The sequence below is a fragment of the Prionailurus viverrinus genome, chromosome D1 (genome assembly GCF_022837055.1).
Source record: "Prionailurus viverrinus isolate Anna chromosome D1, UM_Priviv_1.0, whole genome shotgun sequence".
Lineage (NCBI taxonomy): Eukaryota > Metazoa > Chordata > Mammalia > Carnivora > Felidae > Prionailurus > Prionailurus viverrinus.
The window spans coordinates 15,751,484-15,770,074 of record NC_062570.1 but is presented as its reverse complement, the minus strand read 5'-3'; the positions used below and the strand labels follow the sequence as shown (position 1 = coordinate 15,770,074).

At 56.2% G+C, this 18,591-nt stretch overlaps 1 protein-coding gene across 3 annotated transcripts in view; it reads left to right on the top strand.

Moving 5' to 3' along the window:
• Window positions 1-7,650: 7,650 nt before the first annotated feature.
• Window positions 7,651-18,591, top strand: part of FXYD6 (FXYD domain containing ion transport regulator 6) — a 31,697-nt gene continuing 20,756 nt past the window's right edge. The window contains exon 1 of one of the 3 annotated variants that reach the window (XM_047877096.1): window positions 7,651-7,881. The gene's annotated coding sequence lies outside the window, so the exon portion shown is untranslated. Of the gene's footprint in view, window positions 7,882-8,244; window positions 8,313-18,591 lie in introns of those variants that run through there. The other 2 variants (XM_047877095.1, XM_047877094.1) reach the window with 2 other exon arrangements.

Genomic DNA, 18,591 nt, shown 5'->3' with positions numbered 1-18,591 from the left:
AATTCGGGCAGGGCCCAGCTGAGTGACTGGTGGTCAGGGTCGAGCAGCGGGTGGCCCTCGGCTGGGATGGGCCTTTCTCCATGTGGTCTCTCTCCATCTCTTTCCAGCAGGGTAGTCTGACATCTTCTAAGGCGGCTGGCTTCCAAGAGGTGGTGTTCCAAACACCTACAGCAGAAGTTACAGCTCTTTTTCTTTAAAAATTTTTAAAAATTTTTATTTATTTTTGAGAGAGAGTGAGTGTGGGAGTAGGGGAGGGGCAGAGAGAGAGAGAGAGAGAGAGAGAGACAGAATCCGAAGCAGGCTCCAGGCTCCGAGCTATCGGCACGGAACCTGACGCGGGGCTCGAACTCATGAACCAGTGAGATCATGACCTGAGCTGGAGTCGGACGCTCGACAGACTGAGCCGCCCAGAAGCCCCCTGTCAATATCACTCTAATCTTTTGCATCAGTAAATACTGATCATCCACCAATTATATTGGCAGGTGTCAGGGAATGGCTGTTAAAAACATAAAATATAAAACAAACAACTCCCCCCAAAAGACAGACAGAAAACATAAGCTAGACACCCTTCCTGTCTTCAGATTACTCACCGTCCAACAGTACCCGGCTTAGGTGACTAACCCTAACCCTAACCCTAACCCTGGGTCAAAATCATTGTGTTCCTCCTCCCGATTCGGAAGCTGAAGTTTCTGAGTTAAACTTAGGAAGACAATTGCACACTCTCTTTTAAACAATGTGCCAGGAAGGAGTTGCGTTCCAGGGCTCTATAAATGTTTAATATTAGGATAAATGGCCAGAATGGTGAGAGTTGTAGGCCCATCCCCTCCTGTCAGCCACATCTTAGGTTCCATCCAAGACCTGAAAAGTGAAAATCAATAGAGATAATGCTTTAAACGGTGGACATCAAATATGCTTTTGGTCTGGGAGGCAATTACATGAACGACATCATCAAAGAGAGAACGGAATGGAAGGAGGGTTGAGAGAGACAGAGAAGCCAGTGGACCCAAGAGTCTGTTAGAAACCGACGAGACAGGCAAGCGGTCTGCTGACCTGCTCGGCGTCCCTCTTGGGTGCCCCTTGTCATCAGAAATGAACCCGCTTCCCGCGACAGGCCAGCCACAGCCCCGGGATGCCAGGCCTCGGGCTAGTGCCGTCTGCTCCTTGGGAGAAATGCAGTAGGCCCTGAGTTCGCCCTGCAGGGAAGTTGTTCTCCTCTCCTGGAAGTTCATCTGCAGGCCTTGCATGATTTCCCTATAAAGTTCAGCAAACCAGCCAGCCCCAAAACATTTTATTGCTTCCCTCAACTCTTGCTTGGGCTTTGGGGAGGGGCTGGGTGGGGAGGAGGCAACAGGGAAAAAGTGGATTCGAGTCTTTCCAGCCTGGAAACGTGACTGGGCTCGTGGGGTATCGTCTGATTGCGGGGCTGGTCTAAAGACTGAATGGAGGCCCCTGCTGTGTCCCTATGGTTCTTTCTGGCCTCTGTTCTGAGCCTGGATCCAGGGGGTTGGAAGAAAGTATATGATGATAAACAGGCGCCTCGCCCCGCAAACGTTGGCGCCAGGCACTCAGGGAGGGGTGGGGAGTTCAGACGCCTGCTTATGCTAAAAGGCTGTCAGCTTCTCTGTGCACAGGGGAAAGCAGAAACGGGAATCTATTCTGGTCTTGTCTAGGGAGCCATTATGTATTGAATCCCCAACGTCATTATCTCCAAAGGGCAACATCACTCGTTTTCTCCCATTTGCATTCACCGGGAAGAGACAAATGGGTGCATGTTTGCAGCGTGGAAAAGCTGGGGAGAGGAGCGGTCATGTGCCCCGTTTGGATAACGAGCGGCTCTGGAAGAGGCGTGCTCGTAATTAGAGATTGGCACCTTGAGGCGAACTTCACACTCACAAGACAAGTTTAAGTTAATCAGGCAGAATTAGTTCTCCAGACTAATGGGACCGGGGTGGATTTTTCACTTAGAAACAAATCTCATGCATGCTTTGGCATGCCTTGTTTCCTGACATATGTTATAGTTTTCCTGTGGGAAGACAGGGAGAAATTTTGTTTCAGACTTCCCCCACTCTGCCTGCCTCTGCTTTCTTCCCTTTCTCAAAAATCAAGATCCTGAGGTACAGGTAGCTAAGGGAGGGGAAAATGGGGGACCGACTCCAGGAAGAGAGGGGCTGGTGTCTGTTTCTCTTTGGACGTGCTAGCATGTGTCACGCGTGTGTGAGTGGGGCTGGGATTGACAGGTAGAGATCCTGCGGGGGGGGGAGTTTCGCTCGTGCTCAATTTCTGCTTTCCCATGATGCCAGGCTGTCTCCCCCCAGCTGTTCCATCCTATTTGGACAAGTTGGGACTGTGTTGGCTGCGTGCAACAGAAAACCAGCTACGGTCCATTTTCTGTAATGGGGGCTGAATTTTCTCAGGTGACAGCAACTCTGGGGGGCAGGATGGCTGCTTTACCTCCAGGCATCACGCCCAGGTTTCTGACCAAAGAGGGTGAGGAGGAAGAGGTAGAGAAGCAGGAGGGAGGAGAGGAGGGGGGAAAGGGGAAAGAGGAGGTGGAAAGGGAGGGGGAGGAGGAGGAGGAGGAGGGAGAAGAAAAGGGCCCAGGGGCGAAAGTCACATGTCTTTCTTAGAATTCTTAATATAATTCTGTTGCTATCTCCTGGGCCAGAACTGGGTCACATGGACACCCCTAGAGAGTCTGGAAAATGAGTAGTTTACACAGAACACACGCACCTCGGTTAGAAAAAGGCGACGATCTGGTCTGGGGAACCTGCTGTGTCTGACATCCTCCCCAGTCCCTGCGGCTCCACACGTCGGCGGAGAAGTCCTGCTTTTCAACCCCCAAAGTCAGTGCCAGGGTCTCCTGCTCTACCTCTGCAGACGGCCTGGCCTGGGAACCCTGTGAGGCTCACTGCTCACCTCTCCTCTACCTGTGGCCTCAACAACACCGCTACTCCGACCCGTCACCTTGCGAAGAGAGGACAAAACAATGGCAGGGCACACGTGTGGTGCAGGCCCCGGGGTACCAGTGTGTGGCGGGGGCAGGGCGGGAGGTGGGAGGGGGCAGATCTTCAGGCTTGGGTTAGGCTGTGAGATCGCTGGGAGAGTGGGGGAAGAAAGTGTCCAAAATGAATCTGGAGAGGTTGGCTGGTTGGGTCACCAGGCAAGACACGGGGGTCTCAGATGGAGCGAGAGGCCGGGCTGACCCCAAGGAGTTCCTGTTCCGTTAGGGCAGCAGATGTGCAATTATACCCACCAAAATTTGGACTCTGATAGGTACCCTTATACGTGTAAGGCACGACACTGTTCCCGACAGCATGGACAAAACAGCCTTAATGTCAATAAGGCGACGTCTGAATTGAGCTTTGCGGGCTAGGTAGGGTTCTCGCAGGCAGAGAAGGGAGAGGGGATGTTTTAAGCAGAGAAACTCTACGAGTAAAGATCTGGGGGGCAGGCCAGGAGGCAGCATATTTGAATTTTCATTTTAATGTTTATTTTTGAGAGAGAGAGACAGGGACAGAGAGCGTGAGTGGGGGAGGGGCCGAGAGAGAGACACACACAGAATCCGAAGCAGGCTCCAGGCTCTGAGGTGTCAGCACAGAGCCCGACGGGGGGCTCGAACTCATGAACCGCAAGATCGTGACCTGAGCCGAAGTCAGACGCTTCACTGACTGAGCCACCCAGGCGCCCCAAGGGGGCAGCATATTTGGATAACTGAGTGGCCCTCTTGGGCTGGGGGACAGCATTTGCAAGGATTGGGGTGACAGGGGCGGGGATGGGATGGGGAAGGCAGAGCAAGGGGTGGGGTCAGGAGACGAAGCAGAAAAGGTAGGTGGGTGCTGGGCTGTAAAGGCTGAGCGTCGTGTTGAAAAGTCGGGCTGCGGTGTGCAGAAAGCAGGAAACTGCTGAAGGTCTGAATCACGTCCGAGTTGTAGAGAATGACTACTACCAAAGAGTTGACAGCCTGAGGGTGGGGAGACTGAGGCAGAGTCTCCAGCAGGAGGCTGGCAGCAGAGGGGCCTGATCTAGAACCCAAGCAGTCAGGGGAGAGGAGTGAGGATGGCAGGTGCCTTCCTGGGTGAGTGACTGGGTGGGGGCAGTGCCATTGATGGACTCAAGAAAGACACAGGAGGGGAAGCGTCTTTGTTGGGGGTGGGGGTCGGGTGCTGGATTCAGCATGAGCAGGGCTGGGTCCCTGGGGATTACTCCTCTGGGTCTCTGGGGTGAGGACCAGGCTGGAGAGTGCGGGGCCATCGGCCCTAAATGGATGAAAACCACGGTTGTGGAATGGATTGTCCAGGAACTGCGTAAAGCAACAAAGGCCCCAACACAAGCTGCTTGAGGGAGAAGCTGACGGGGGTCTAGAAAGAAAGGTCAGGGAGGGTGGAACAGACCAGGGTCAAGGAGCATTGTGGGAGTGAGCAAGCTCTTTCAGCCCAGGAGTAAGAGAACAGTCCTGTCTTACGGTTTGGGGGCTCGGCATTTGTCTGGGGTTGGGGGAGGTACATTCAAAGTGAGTGTGAATGGGGGCTCCTGGGTGGCTCAGTTGGTTAAGGTCTGACTTCGGTTTAGGTCACGATCTCTCGATTCGTGGGTTCGAGCCCCGCCCCGCGACGGGCTCTGGGCTGACAGCTCGGAGCCCGGAGCCTGCTTCGGATCCTGTGTCTCCCTCTGTCTCTGCCCCTCCCCTGCTCGTGCTCTGTGTCTGTCTCAGAACATAAATGAACATTAAAGAATAATTTACAAAGTGAGCGGGAAAGGATCCAAAGTAGCACTTGGCGGAGCTGCTCTGAGCCTACAGTCTGCACCCCAGGACGAAACGGTACCTCAAAAGCCACTTTGGAGGGGTACCTGCTAGGAGAGGTGGGGAATCTCTCCCCGAGACTCCGGGCCTTGCCGCTTTCATTTTCCCCGCTGGCCCTCCGCTTCCGGTCAGCGGCTGCGTGGCCCTGGTGCCGACACGCTGAAGAGCTATTTTTGCCTCCGATTCTGGAGGCCTGGGGAGCGTTCTAGAAACGGTTTCTGTCCTTTCTTGCCCTACTTCCACCATGGCCATGCACCCCTGCCCGGCTCTCTCCTTTTGCTTCCAGCGCCTTTCGAGAAACAGGGTGCTCTTCATTTGGGGGCCAGGCCCCGTGTCTCAGCCTTACACGGGCACCGCTCTCCTCGCAGCCCCTGGCTCCTCATTGAGGGGCGGCCCCTGCATCCTAAGCTAGCCATTCCCCAGTTCTCGCTTGCAACGGGTTTCCTACCGCCCTTCAGTGGCTTCCCAGTTTCCTGAGGATAAAAGCTGGATTTGCCCAGGAACTACCAGGCCTGCCTGATCTGGCATCTGTCTCCTTCTGCGACCCGTCACCCCTGCTCCAGGGCCACCGTGGCTCCTTCCGTGCCGTGCTCCTTCTGCCTCAGGGCCTTTGCACACGTTGCTTCCGTTGGTATGTCAGAATCTTTTCCCACTCCTGTCTGTCCTTCCAATTCCTGGCTCCTTCACCTCCTCTCTTTTAACACCACCTGACCCTTTGGCTTGCTTTTCAAATGCTACATCCTCAGGGCTCTGGACCAGGTTTTACGTGCACACTTATTTGTAGGACCAGTTGATAAATATCTGTCTCACCCATTAGCCACGAGGGACCCTGACTTTCCTTTCACTGTTGGATCCTGGAGCTTGGCCCAGGGCAGAGTGGCTCCTCACATCAATAAATGCGCTGAAGGAACAGCACAGCTGGTGACCCTTCCTGACTCACGCCCACATTTCATAGGGGCTGGATCCCTCTTTTCTCCCCCTGGAGGGAGATGCTACCCTTCCTAGAACAAGCTTGAGCGGGATCATAGCTACGCCGCCCCACACTTCTTCCTCAGTGGTCCTGGAGGGACTGTGAAGAAGCACCGTTTGAGAGGCAAGCCGTGGCCCTTCCTCCAGGGATCGGAGGTCCTGTTCTACCTCTGCAGCCTTTTGCCAGGCAGGCGTGGCGGCAGGTGTCCCCAGGAAGTCGTGTGGCCAAACGCCTTGGAATTCTCTGGCGGAAAAGGGGCTGGTACTCCAGGTGACCTGGCTTTGGGGTTCCTTTTTCCCCAACAGGTGTGCCAAGCCCTGGGTTTGATGTGTCTCCACCAGTAGGGGACTTTGAAAAAGCAGCACAGAGAAATGGCCCAAATGGCACCTAAGGGCATCTGGGAAGGACGAGTCCACTTGCCCAAGGACATGAGCCTACCAAGTGGTGTGGTTTCGTCTCTCCCCCCCCCCCCCCCCCCCCCACCGAGAGCAGAAGACAATGGAGGACAGCTGTCACCAAGGTCTCACTTGTAGAGGAAAAGACAGGGACAGAAAGGTTACTTGGTCCCCGTCAAGACCCGTGGATTCGCCAGGATCGAGCCAGCCTTAGAGTTTTAGCTTTCGGAGGCACCCACAGAACTTGGGGACTGTCCCAGAACCATGCCCGTTTTGTCCAAGGTCCTGTGCTCGACGGGTCGGAGCTGTCCCCCTGCCGGTCTCCCTGAGGGGGGGCTACCCACTTGTTCTCAGTACTCCTTGATGGCGTCCACATCTGTGCAGAGCCTTTTTGAATTCTTGAGTATGTCCTGCCTTGGGATTTTGAGAACTTCTCATTTGTTAAAAATTAGCTAGTCTCCTTCATTCTGCAGATGAAAATACTGAGGCTGGGAGCTGGGGGTGTTGGAGGTGGGGCTGGGTCTCTTCCTGGCCATATCCCTCTGTCCCAGGGTCTGTAAGAAAGTCTCTGTGGTCCCGCCTAGGTGTGGACAACCAGTCTCTCTCAGGAAACCCCTCTCACCCTGACAGCCTCATGGCAGGCAACGTGACTTCCCGGCTACGACTGCGTGGCCAGCCAGCCTTTACTGTGTTTTTCTGGTTTCTGCCCCTGCCCGACTTGTTCCCCTCTTATAAGCCCTGCTGCTCACAGCCCTGAGGAGTGAGCAGCTTGCTCCTTCTGCCTCAGGGCCTTTGTACCGGACTATTGAGCACTCACTCTGAGCTCCTGGGCTAAGCCTCCCAGGAGGTGAGTGTAACCCAGCCATCGTCATCTGTGAGGAAACTGAGGCTCAAGAGCTTCCTTTAGCGATTTGTTCAAGGCTACCTCCCGGGGAGAGTCGCAGGGCCAGGATTTACATCTTGAAATTCAGATGTCATCTTAAATTTGGACCCTGAGGACTGGGTTGGGGGGGGGGGGCAGTCTTGCGACCTGGCGGGACCAGGATGAGGGGCCCTGAAGAGGAGGTTCTAGGCAGCACACCTGTCACTCGGGTGAGCGCCCCCCACCTGGCTCCAGCTGAAAATGACAGCTACAACCAGGGCGGGCTCAGGCGCCTACGACACAGCCATTCATGCTTTCAGTACACATTCCCCCTAATTGCCAAGGCTCCCAATTAACGTGGGTTGCTGTGTCTGGTGCTGGGTTATTTCCCCGTTCCCCTCGGTTTACTATTTCGGAGAGACACTAGCTCTGTCATTGTGTTTGTCTCGCTGCCTTCCCACCGTCCCCGGAGGAAAACCAAGAAGCAGCAGCTGGCGGCAGATCCCGGGCGCGGGCCCGCCCCCTCGGCGGCCGTCTCCTGTTGCTTCTGGAGCGGGGCCTGCCCCCCCCCCCCACTCCCCCCCCCCAGAGGCACCCACCCTCACCCCGGACGCGCCACGCTCCCCGGTGACACCGCGGCGGCCCTTCCCGGAGCCCGGCCCGGCCGAGCCCCGCCCCCCTCTCCCACCCGCGCCGGCCGCGCCGCTCCCGCCCGCCCCAGCCCTGCGCAGGAGGGGAGGCGGGAAACACGCGAGAGCCTCTCCCACCGCCCTGCCCCCAGCCCCGCCACTCCCAGCTCCTCGGACTCCGTGCGTCCTCCGGGGATTGTCTCCGAGGGGCCCGCGCTGTGCAGGTAAGCGGCGGCGGCGGGAGGCAAAGTTGGGTGCTTCTTCCGAGGACGGCAGGAGGCCGGGGTGGGGACCGAGCGCGGCGGAGCCGGGAGCTGCCGCGTTTTGTTTGTTTCGGTGGGTGTGAGCGGCCCCCGAGGGCCCCCGGCAGCCCCGGCGGCGGGAACGCGCTGGGGGCTGTAAACCCGGGGGGGGGGGGGTGGGCGTCGGAAGGGGAGCGTGGCCTCTCGCGGGGGAGGCCGGCCAGGCGGTGGGTGCGGGTGAAGCCGGTGACGGCAGCGCCCTCGCCTCTGCCCGGGGCGTGGGGCTACGGTGTTTTGGAGAAGGGGAAGGGGCAGCTCCCACCCCGATCTAGCGGGAGCCTCCCCTTTGTTACTGGGCGGCCGTGGACACTTGAGTGGAGCGTGGGCATGTGAAGACGGGGACGTGGCTGGAGGCGAGTGTAGACACACGGAGCCATGCAAAATGGGACGGCTGGTTTGGTGCTTGGGTGGCGTGGGGGCTGGGGCAGGGCGGTGGGCAAGGGGCTGGGGGGCGGCGGGGGGTGGGGTGGGGAGGTAAAGAAGGGCTGGGGTTCCGAGCGTGGATTCATGAGAATGTCTGCATCAGTTGTTTTCCCTCCTTCTTGTTTATGCAGTCCTGTTTTCTTCCAGGGGGCCTCCCCGATCCCGGGTTCTCTCCTTTCCTCACGCCCAGCCCCTTTCCCCAGCAGGGCCGGCCCTGGCTGAGCCTCCCCCATTGTGTCTTGCTGGGCTTCCGTGGACAGTTGGAAGGGCGGCTCTGGCTCCTGGCGCTTGCTTCTGGCTCTTACAAGTGGTGGCTGGTCGGGAAAGCACCCGAGGGTGGGCGCAGGGAGCGGCGGTGCTGGAGAACTGGGCCCGGTCAGGCCCCGGCTGCCAAACCCCACACATGGGGGGGGGGCGGGGGGGGGGGGCTGTGGCCTCTTTCTTCCTCCACTTCCTTTGTCTCCCCGGCGTTGGGCCCTCCGGCTGGGCCCGGATTTCCAGTTTTGGAGGTGGGTCAGTGCGCCGCTCCCGTCCTCTACGGAAGGACCCCCGCCCCGGGGGCCCGCCGCCCTCATATTGTGGATGCGTGGATGTGTGTATCTGTTTCCGCAACTTAGCCTTTCGCACGTGACCTCCCTGGCAGTTGCCATGGAAACCCCTCTTCAATTCTCAGCCTCCCTCCTTTTCCTGCCCATTCCTCACCTCCATATCGCCTCCCCTCCCCCCCCTCCCCCAACATGGTTGCCTAGAGACTGGTTATCCCTGGCTTCTCTGGCTCCGAGACCCTGGGTAGCCAGCTCCCACCTGGAACCCAGGCGGTGGCTTCCTCGCGCCAGCTGCCCCCCCACTACACCCCGCAAACGTGCCCCGAATGCCCCAAACGCATATCCATCCGTGCATACCGCGCCGCATACACTCCCTCACACACACGCACCACGCGTTCTGTCGTGCCACGCACTCGAACACACTACAGGTATGTGTATCTCATCCCGCAGATACACCGCATGCACACCCAGTTCATCCTACACAGGACCCTCAATGACACTCCCACATTGCGTGTGCTCTCACACCAACGATAACACGCACACACACACAGTACTTCGAGAGAAGTCTCGAGCTGGAAGAGAGAGGGCAGTTTCCTGCCTCATCTGGCTCTGTGCGGGAGTGTGTGTAGGGAAGGCCCAGGGAAGGCCAGAAGGAAACATCTCCCTGGGGACGCTGGGTTAGGCGGTAGAGAGAAATGCATTCGCAACTTCCAGCTTCCCTCAAAGAGGAGCCCCTCCCCTAGATAGTAGCCTCAAGAGGCTGAGCACACACCAGAATTTAAAGCCCTCCCTGCCCAGACCCTGAGAAAGCCTGAGGCTCCTGGCCCACCCTGGCGGTCTCATCTCAGCCCCCTGAGTCTTCCTGGCTAACAGGATCGGGCAGCCCCGGGACCAGCAGAGGGCTGAGAGCCTCCACAAACGAGGGAGGACGGGTGGTAGGGCTGAGCGAGGGAGCAAGTGGGCGGGGGGGAGGGGTGCAGGGAGGGCAGGAAGAGGACTGAGTGGAGACAGGGCCAGGAGGGGCTGGAAGGAGAGGAGCCAGGCAGTAAGAGGGCGCGCGTCCGGCGATCTGCTCCTGTTGGGGGTCCAGGCCACCCTCTCCCCTTTAGGCACATTTCCCCGCTTCCTGTGGCCCCTCCGGCCATATCTGTGCATCTGGGAGAGGAAGCCAGTTTGCAAAGGGCTCCTGCATTGCTGGGGCTTTTCCAAGACCCGTGGCTTCGGTGGTGTTCAGGGCGAACACCTGGGTGGACACCAGAGGGAAGAATTGCCTTCCCGGCCTCCGCTTGCCCTTTGGACTGACGGAGTATCCATTTCATTCATTCATTCATTCATTCATTCATTCAGTGACTTGTTTTGAGTACCTACTGTGTATTAATTACTAGGGACACTAGAGTGAGGAAGAAGAGAATCCTAGATTTCTGAGGGTCACAGGGGCCCTGAGGGAACATCCAATCAGGACGTCGTGAAGACGAGGAAACAGGTTCAGAAGTCACACACACACACACACACATACCCAGCGGTGGCTGAGGCTTTCTGACTTTTCAGCTAGGATTTGTGACACCACACTCCCATCCCACATCTCTTGCCTTCTTTTCTCTATTGCTGGCAATCCTTGGTGGACTGAGCTATCCCTCCCCAAAGGGCAGGTGCCCAAGGTAGGTACCCGAGTGAGCCAAGAGCCTGCTCTATTGTATTTTCTTGGAGGTTGTGGCTAGGAGACGGGGGAGAAGGAGCAGTTCCCTAGACCCTGGAAACTTCCCGCAGCCTTAGGGGAGTCAGCCCACCTGGATCCCCCATAAACCAGAGCACATGCTCCCCTGCCCCGCAGCCCTGTTGGACTTAGCTGGCTGCCATCTGGAGGGCAGACTGTGCCAGGCGGCCCCTAGGACTCACTGTCTAACAAATCACCCACCTGCTTCTGCCCCAGTGCTTGAGCGCCCCAGAGGAAGCAAACCAGTCGTGACAGGCACAGTCCCTGGAGGCAGAGAGCCTGAAGCATAAAGGCTATGAGCCTGGAGGCACAGACCCAGGTTCTAGTCCTGGCTTTGGCCCAAGGGCAAGTGCATTCATCCCACAGATACCCTTTTGGATGCACACTGGGCTTCTGGTGAAAGTCAGAAATAGTTTAGGCTGATTTCAGGCAGGTGAAAGCCTCCAAAATTTTAGACCTCTGTTTCCACCTCTGTCAGTAAGGGGTTTCGATTCCATGATTTCTAAGCCATTTCTTCCTCTAATTTTGGTAGATTATACAATCTTGAGAGCCCTTTTCTCTCCTGGTGCCAAATTGTGCTCATTATTTCGTAATACAGGGTTGCAGCTGAGCTGAGCAGGAGAGGGTCCGGTCTCTGGTTCCTTTGGAGAAAGCCTCCCCTTTCACCCAGTCCAACGGGAGTTGTCCCAGACGCCGAAACTAGGTTTTCTTCTCTCGGGGTGTAGGAGCCAGCCCCTCCTGGACACTGATCTACCTGTTCTGTTCTGCCAGGATTAAAACAGGCTGGGTAGAAGGTTGAAAGAGGTGTTCTCTGCAGAGGATGAGACCCAGGGCCACCATTTGGTGGGTCTGTGAAATCCCCGAGAGGGAGAGCCTTTGGCCAGGTTGTGGCCGTGGCCCCAGGAGTTGAGCAGGGCTTTCTGTGCCTGATGAGAAGCAAAATATCTCTGGCCGAGACAAAAGTCTGGAACCAATTGTCAGCATCGTCTCTGCTCTGGAATAGGAGGGAGGAGGTGAGACCTTGACCTGGGGAAGTCTGAAGTCAGCTTGGATCCCCCACAGGAACACATTTGTTACTCAGATGTTCAGAGCGGCTGGCGGGGGGGGGGGGGGGGGCGAGCACGAAGTCCAGGAAGGGGGCTGGGACCCTGGGGACCAGGCTGGGCCATGGGAATGTGACTGTTCCCTCAGAATATCTGACTTGGGCCTCCTTTTAACAAACGTCAGCCGAGTCCCTTGGATGCATTAGGCCGCGTCTCAGGACCCAGCAGAGCCGTGAAAAGAATAGCTTCTCATTCTCAGAGCCCTCCTGCTCACCTCGATCAGTCGCCTTGTCCCGTCCCTTCCTCCCATCAGGAAGGCTCTGCAACCTTCTTCAGCCGGAAGGGCCCGGCACTCATGCGCACGTGGGCTCACACGTGCACACACTTTCCCTTTTTGACACATACGTAACCTGCCATCCCTCTCCCGTGGGCACGTGCTCGCAGGTCCCCACACCCCTTCTCGCCTCACCCAGCTGCAGTCTGGCACCCAGACCATTGTGACGGTCCCTTGCCTTGTTCTCTCAGCCCCGATCCACTTGACCGGCGGTGCCGCCGACGGAGTCCGGCTACGTCACACCTCCCGTGGCTCTCGGTGGTCCGTTGATAAGGACAGGTGCCTGGGCATCAGCACTGAGGCTCTCGTAGCCTGGGTGTGGCCATGCACTGGGCGTTGTCCCCAGGTGGGGTATCCCTGGCCTTGTGTTCTCCTCCTGTCTGCCTGTGCTCAGGTCCTACCCGGAATGAGCCCTCCCTCGGGCCTGCCGAACAGAGGCTGGCGCACGGACTTGGGTTCAAATCTGGGTTCTGATGCCTCCTAGGTTTCTTAACTTTCTCGGCCTCAGTTTCCTTATCTGTCACGCGAGCATGGGGATGACGGAGGTGAGCTGTGTAAGGTGCTTCACACGGTGCCTGGCATGTAGTAAGCAGGAGATATTAGCTGCTGTGACGATAATAACAGTGATGACATTATTATTATGGGAATGGAGTAACTCGCTGTCGTTACATCAGCCTCTGAGGCTCCTCTCCAGTGCTCATTCTTGCAAATAGGTTTTCCTAATTCCCAGTAAACAGAAGTGCTTTCCTCCCCCTGGGCCCCCTGAATGCCCTGTTGACTCTCTGCCTAGAGTACGAGGCCTGCCGCCTCCCCTCCACCTTCCTTACCTCTTCAAAGGCAGGATCTGTCCCCCACACGGTGCCTGGCATGGTGCTGGGCACCTGGAGAAAGTCCAGTGAGCATGTGTGAACTGAACATATGGGAGAAAGTCCTCGCCCACCAGGAGGTGTTGAAAGCCCACTTGTCCTGCAGAACTGCCTCCCTGCCAGTCGCTCAGACCCAGGAATGCATCCTGCGCGTCCCTAAGGCGTGCGTTCCTTCGTGCCCATGCGCCGTCGCGGCGGGGGTGGTTCCCCTGGTAGAATCCAGAAAACAAGAATTCGACCCCATCCGGGGTCTGGAGGATGCCGAAGGTCTGAGGTCAGTGGAGGGAAGCTGACTCATAGCGTTTTGGTGAGTGGGGTTTGACAGAGCCCCAGAGAGCAGAAACGAGGCAGTGGAAGGGAGGGGCGCTGAGAAAGTTTTTAAATTCCTGAAGAAGCCTATGCAGGTGCCTGGGTTGTTCTGAGCTGGGATTGGATCATAACCACAAGGGATAATCATACGGAACATCCATGCAGTGGGGAATCGACATTTACTGAGCGGCTGCTTTGCTGAGCGCTGGAGCCCCGAGGATGCCTAGCCTGTGCCTCCACCCCCAGGGAGTTCATAGTCTGATGGAGGAGACACACACTGGTGGTGGCAGTGCATACGTGGGAAGAGGCAGGGGCCTTGGCTCAGCGGGAACAGGGGAAGGAAGACTTGTGGCAGGAGGGAGGGGACAGTGCACGTGCACGTCCCTCCGAACGTGCACATGTACCCACCCTTGCCATCTGGAGGCAGGGCAGATTTCCCTGGGGTCAGGGTTTGTCCCCATGCTCCCACCCCTGCCACTGCGAAGCAAGACGATGTGAGTACATTCAAAGCATCCTGCAGGCTGGGACGTGCAGGCCAGAGCTGTGCTTTCCAGGAGCTGGGCTGTTGGATGGGGAAGGGCAAGGGGCCTGGCCAAGCTGCCTGGTGCTGTGGTCTGACCGTGGGCAGGGTGCTGTGGGCCTCTGGCCTTGGCAGCTGCTCTGAGTTTCTGTTTCTGCCTCCGGGAATGCTTGTCTGGCCTCTCTTGAATGGGCCTTTGTCAGCGGGCATGTGGAGGAGGTGATCCCATTGCTGGCCTGACTCATTCACGTCTGCCCAGCCTGCCCGGGGGGGGGGGGGGGGGGGGGGGGCTGGCCCCGGGCTCCTACGCGATGCCGCCCACCGTCTAGGTTCCCTGGAACAAGATCGAGTTCCCCTAGGGGAAGGGGCCTGGGCCCTCTGAGCTTGCAGCCGGCAGGCAACAGTCCTGCTCCCTGACTCTGGGCAACTTGTGTCCCTGGCCTGTGCCAGAGTCAGCCACACAGCCCTGCTCTGTGTCTCTGGGCTGTCCTGTCCGGAAGAGCTCTTGGGGCAGTGGCTGGGATGGCATCATGAGGATCGTCACAGTTGGCAGGGATAGCGGAGGCCAGCGAGGCACCGGGCCCCCACTGGTGGGTCAGCTTGGGGTCTTTCCAGGGAAATTTTTAGAAACCAGGCCTGTGTTTGTGCTTTGTGAACTCTGTGTATCCCTTTCCAAGGAAAGGGCCTTATTTCTTTGCGTGGTCCATTCTTTTTTTCCTTTGACTGTGTGTCTCTACCCCCAAAGGAACTCCATGTTAAAGATAAAGGTGCCTCTGGGTTGAAATAATAAGTCCTCTCTACATAATAAAGGACCTTTGTCCCTCCCACTCCCCCTGTGCAGCCAGGCTAGATTGGGTTTGGGCTCCAGAGAAATAGCTTTGAGTCACAGGGACCTGTGGGCTCAGCCTCCTGCCCTCCGCTGTGGGGGCGCCCTCCTCGTGAGTGAAGGAGGGTGGGGGCAGACCCAGAGAGGGGGACACTCGGGGAGGCCCTGCAAGACAATGAGAGGGATTCAAGAGGAAGGGGCCACCCTGGGAAGTGTCAGCATGATGGTCTGGGCCCGAGGTGCCCTGTCATGCTTATAGCCGCCTTGGGGCAGTGCAGGGAATTCAGTAACTCAGGCCCCTTGGGCCTGTGACAGTGTCACTGCCCTCTGCCGTCTCCTTAATCCCAGGCTTAGAGTGCTGTCTGTTCATCAGCCCCTCTTTGGAACTTTGTAAGGGGCCAGTCATTTCAAGTTAGGTTATTAAACAGAATAATTGATGTTTACTGTTTATTTGACGGGCATTTAAAATGCAAATCAAGGGAACAGGTTGCATTTTCCTCTGGAGGCCACAGATCCATCAGTGACCTCTGGTTAGACTCAAAATACTTGCTTTAAATGCAGCTTTAAAAGCCTTTGCTGGATTTTGGCTCTGTGCTTCTGAGCTGTAAAAGCCTGGCCTCTGTTACAGGAGCGTCAGACGTCATGAACAGGGCACAAGGCTGCACCCTGCTTGCCAGGAAGGTGAACAGACGTGGGAGGTGATGGGATGGGCTTGGGGGCTGTTTTGTTTTTAACTGAAATAAAAAAAAAACTTTTTTAACATTTATTCATTTTTGGAGACAGAGAGACAGAGCGTGAGTGGGGGTGGGGCAGAGAGAGAGGGAGACACGGAATCCAAAGCAGGCTTTGGGCTCTGAGCTGTCAGCACAGAGCCCAACATGGGGCTCCAACTCATGAACTGTGAGATCATGACCTGAGCTGAAGTTGGGCACTCAACCGACTGAGCCACCCAGGCGCCCCACTAATACGTTGCTATTAATTAAAGTCCATACTTTCTTCAGAGGTCCTTCGTTTTTACCTAATGTCCTTTTTCTGTTCCAGGATCCTGTCTGGAATACCACATTCCACTCAGTTGTCTTGTCTCCTTAGGCATCTCTGGACTGTGCCAGTTTCTCAGACTTGCCTTTTTTTTTTTTTTGATGACCTTGACAGTTTTGAGGAGGACTGGTCATCCATATGGTAGGACACCCCTCAACCTCGGATTTGTCTGACTTTTTTCTCATGACTCGACCGGGCTTATGAGTTCTGGGGAGGAAAATCACAGAGGCGGAATGCTATTTTCATCATGCCACATCAACATCAAGGGTACGTGCGATCCGTGTGAATCATCACGGTTGCTGTTGATAGGACCGGGTTTTCGGTGCCCCCACACCTCCCCGACACAATTCTAGGGCCTGGCGATTACAGCTGTGCTCCTTCAAACATCTGTCTGTCAGCTAGCACTCACTGGCTGGCTGTCCGGCCTCAGTTTCTTGCAAGTCACGGGGTGGCACAGAGACTTTTCAGCTAGGAGAGCCTTGTTAAAGAGAGCCTGAAACAGAAAGTGCGGTGTGCCGGATCAGTGCCAATGACAGGCAACAGGTGCACGTTGAGTCTGGGGGAAAGAAGCATACAGTTCAGTCCGTAGGCTGGAGAGGTCGTTGGACAAAGACAGCATTTTTCAACCTTGGCTGCACGTTAGGGAAGGGCATTCTCTCTCTCTCTCTTTTTTTTAATCTTATTATTTTTTAATTAATATTTTTCAGGAATAGAATTTAGTGATTCATCACTTATGTATAAAACCCAGTGCTCATCCCAACAAGTGTCCTCCTTAACGCCCCTTGCCCGTGGAGCCCATTCTCCCCTACCCCCGACCCAACACTCCACCAGCAACCCTCAGTTTGTTCTCTGTATTTGTCTCTTAGGGTTTGTCTCTCTCTGTTTTCATATTCTTTTTGCTTTAGGGAAGGGCATTCTAAGGGGTGGGAACAGCAGGAAACAGGAGTCGACTATCTTAGCTGAAAGTATGGGAGAAAATACTGGAAGGGTAGAAAATGGATAGACTTAGAGGTATTTATACGCCACAGTAAAACATTTCTTTCTTTTAAAAAAAAAAAAATTTTAGAGAGACCATGAGAAGGGGATAGGGACAGAGAGAGAGAGAGAATCTTAAGCAAACTCCTCACCCATTGCAGAGCCCAATGCAAGGCTTGATCCCATGACTCTGGGATCATGACCTGAGCTGAAATCAAGTCAGACACTCAATTGACTGAGCCACCCAGGCTTCCCAAAACCTTTCTATTATTTATTTATTTATTTATTTATTTATTTATATAAATTGTATTTTTTTTTCAAGTTTATTGATTTTGATGGGGGTGGGGGGAGAGAAGGCCAGATTGTAGAGATATTGCAGGAGTGAGCATGGCCGGGACCATGTTGTTTGCCCTGGAAAGAGCTGTCAGGTCCGACAGCAGTGTGGAGGCTGGGGGGCAGGGGGGACCCTGTGGATTCTGTTAGACTGTAAGCTCCTGGAGGCAGTGATTGTGTGTGTGTCGTACCCTCGGTGATGACTAAGTTGCCCAGGCAAAAGCAGGCCATCAGTAAAGCCGTATTAATTTGATTCCCGGAAGGAGAATAGTGCCATTCTCTCCCAAGTTACACCCTGTCCCAACCTTACTTTTCTTTGCTCCGCCTAAATGCAGGCCGATCTCCGCGGTCTGGAAAGCAATCTGATCTAAGAATGCAGGCTGAAATACACGCGACCGTTAGGATTGGATAGTATTTGAAAAGAAGCATTTGGTGAAGCTAAAGCATCTTCCCGTGGGACAATATTGTGGATGTGGATCTGTTTTTGAGGAGGGGTGGTCTTTCGTTCAGTTCTATACCCTGATCTAATTCTGAGCCATTCTAGAAAAAAAAGGAGGCGGGGAGGATCTGCAGCTTGGCAGCCCGCTCTGAAAGGCTGCTGGGGGCTGGGCTGGTAGTTCTGTTGGCTTCCCCAAGCTCCGGTGGACGGGGTCGCCTGCGGGTCGTGTGGGACACTGTCCGGCTGCGGCATGAAGGCGCTGATGTTCGCGGTCCAGAGAGCATCAGGGTACCCGGCAGCTGCTGAGGGCGGTGGGGGCCGAGGAGGGACACGAGGGTGCGTCAGCTGGGGGTGAAGGGGCAGAACTGTGAGCCGGGGTTCGGCGATGGCCGACAGGCCAGGCCTCCCCTCTCCTCCCAGGGGGCTCCGGGGTCCCAGCCCTCCCCTGACATCGGTCATAGTGGACAGCGCAGAGTTGAGCCGGCCACTGTGAAGGATGAAAGTGACATGATGCGTGCGTGCGGAAGTTAAACACAGCTATCTAACTTAATTTGGGTTATGCTTACCCGTGTTTCCCCTCTGGCCTGGGGGGAGAGCACGCCCATCAAATGAGCCCAGCTGGGGCGTGGGGTCAGGGTCAGTATTTTCATCTCCCTTAGTCCCCACGCATTGCCACACTGGCCAGGGAGGCAGCAAGAGTTGGAAGGGCACCATCAGCATTCGGCCTCCCAGAGACTCAGGAGCCGATACCGTTTGCCGCGGGGCCGTGGGTGAGTCACGGCGGGCCTCACCTCCTCTGGTCCGTAAAATGGCCGATTCCCCAATGTCACACGTGGTTGTGATACTCCTTTGAGCTGGTGCTTGTGAAACCGTCTGGTAAGTAGGCTGTCTTGCAAATGATGTTAGCAACATCACCATCGCCACCCTCGGCCCCTTCAGCCCCCCGTGGGCGGGGATCGGGAGCAGGAAGGGTGCTCCCTGTTTCTTTGACAGCAGCCGCAGGTGCACTCGGAGGTCCAGGGTGGAAGAGTCTCTGTCCTGGTGTACCTTGTCCCAACGCCCCTTCAACCCAAGAGGCAGGGGGATTAGGGCTGCCCGAGGCATGAGTGTGCTTGACCCTGTGCCTGTGAGTCTCAGCACCCAGCCTAGGGCACGCAGGGGTAGGGTGGAGGCCCAGAGAGGGCCTCGCAGGGAGGACGGTGGCACGAAAGCTTGTTTGGTGTTTCTGCAGAGCAGACTGGCTCGTCTCACAGCAGTCCCGGCCTTT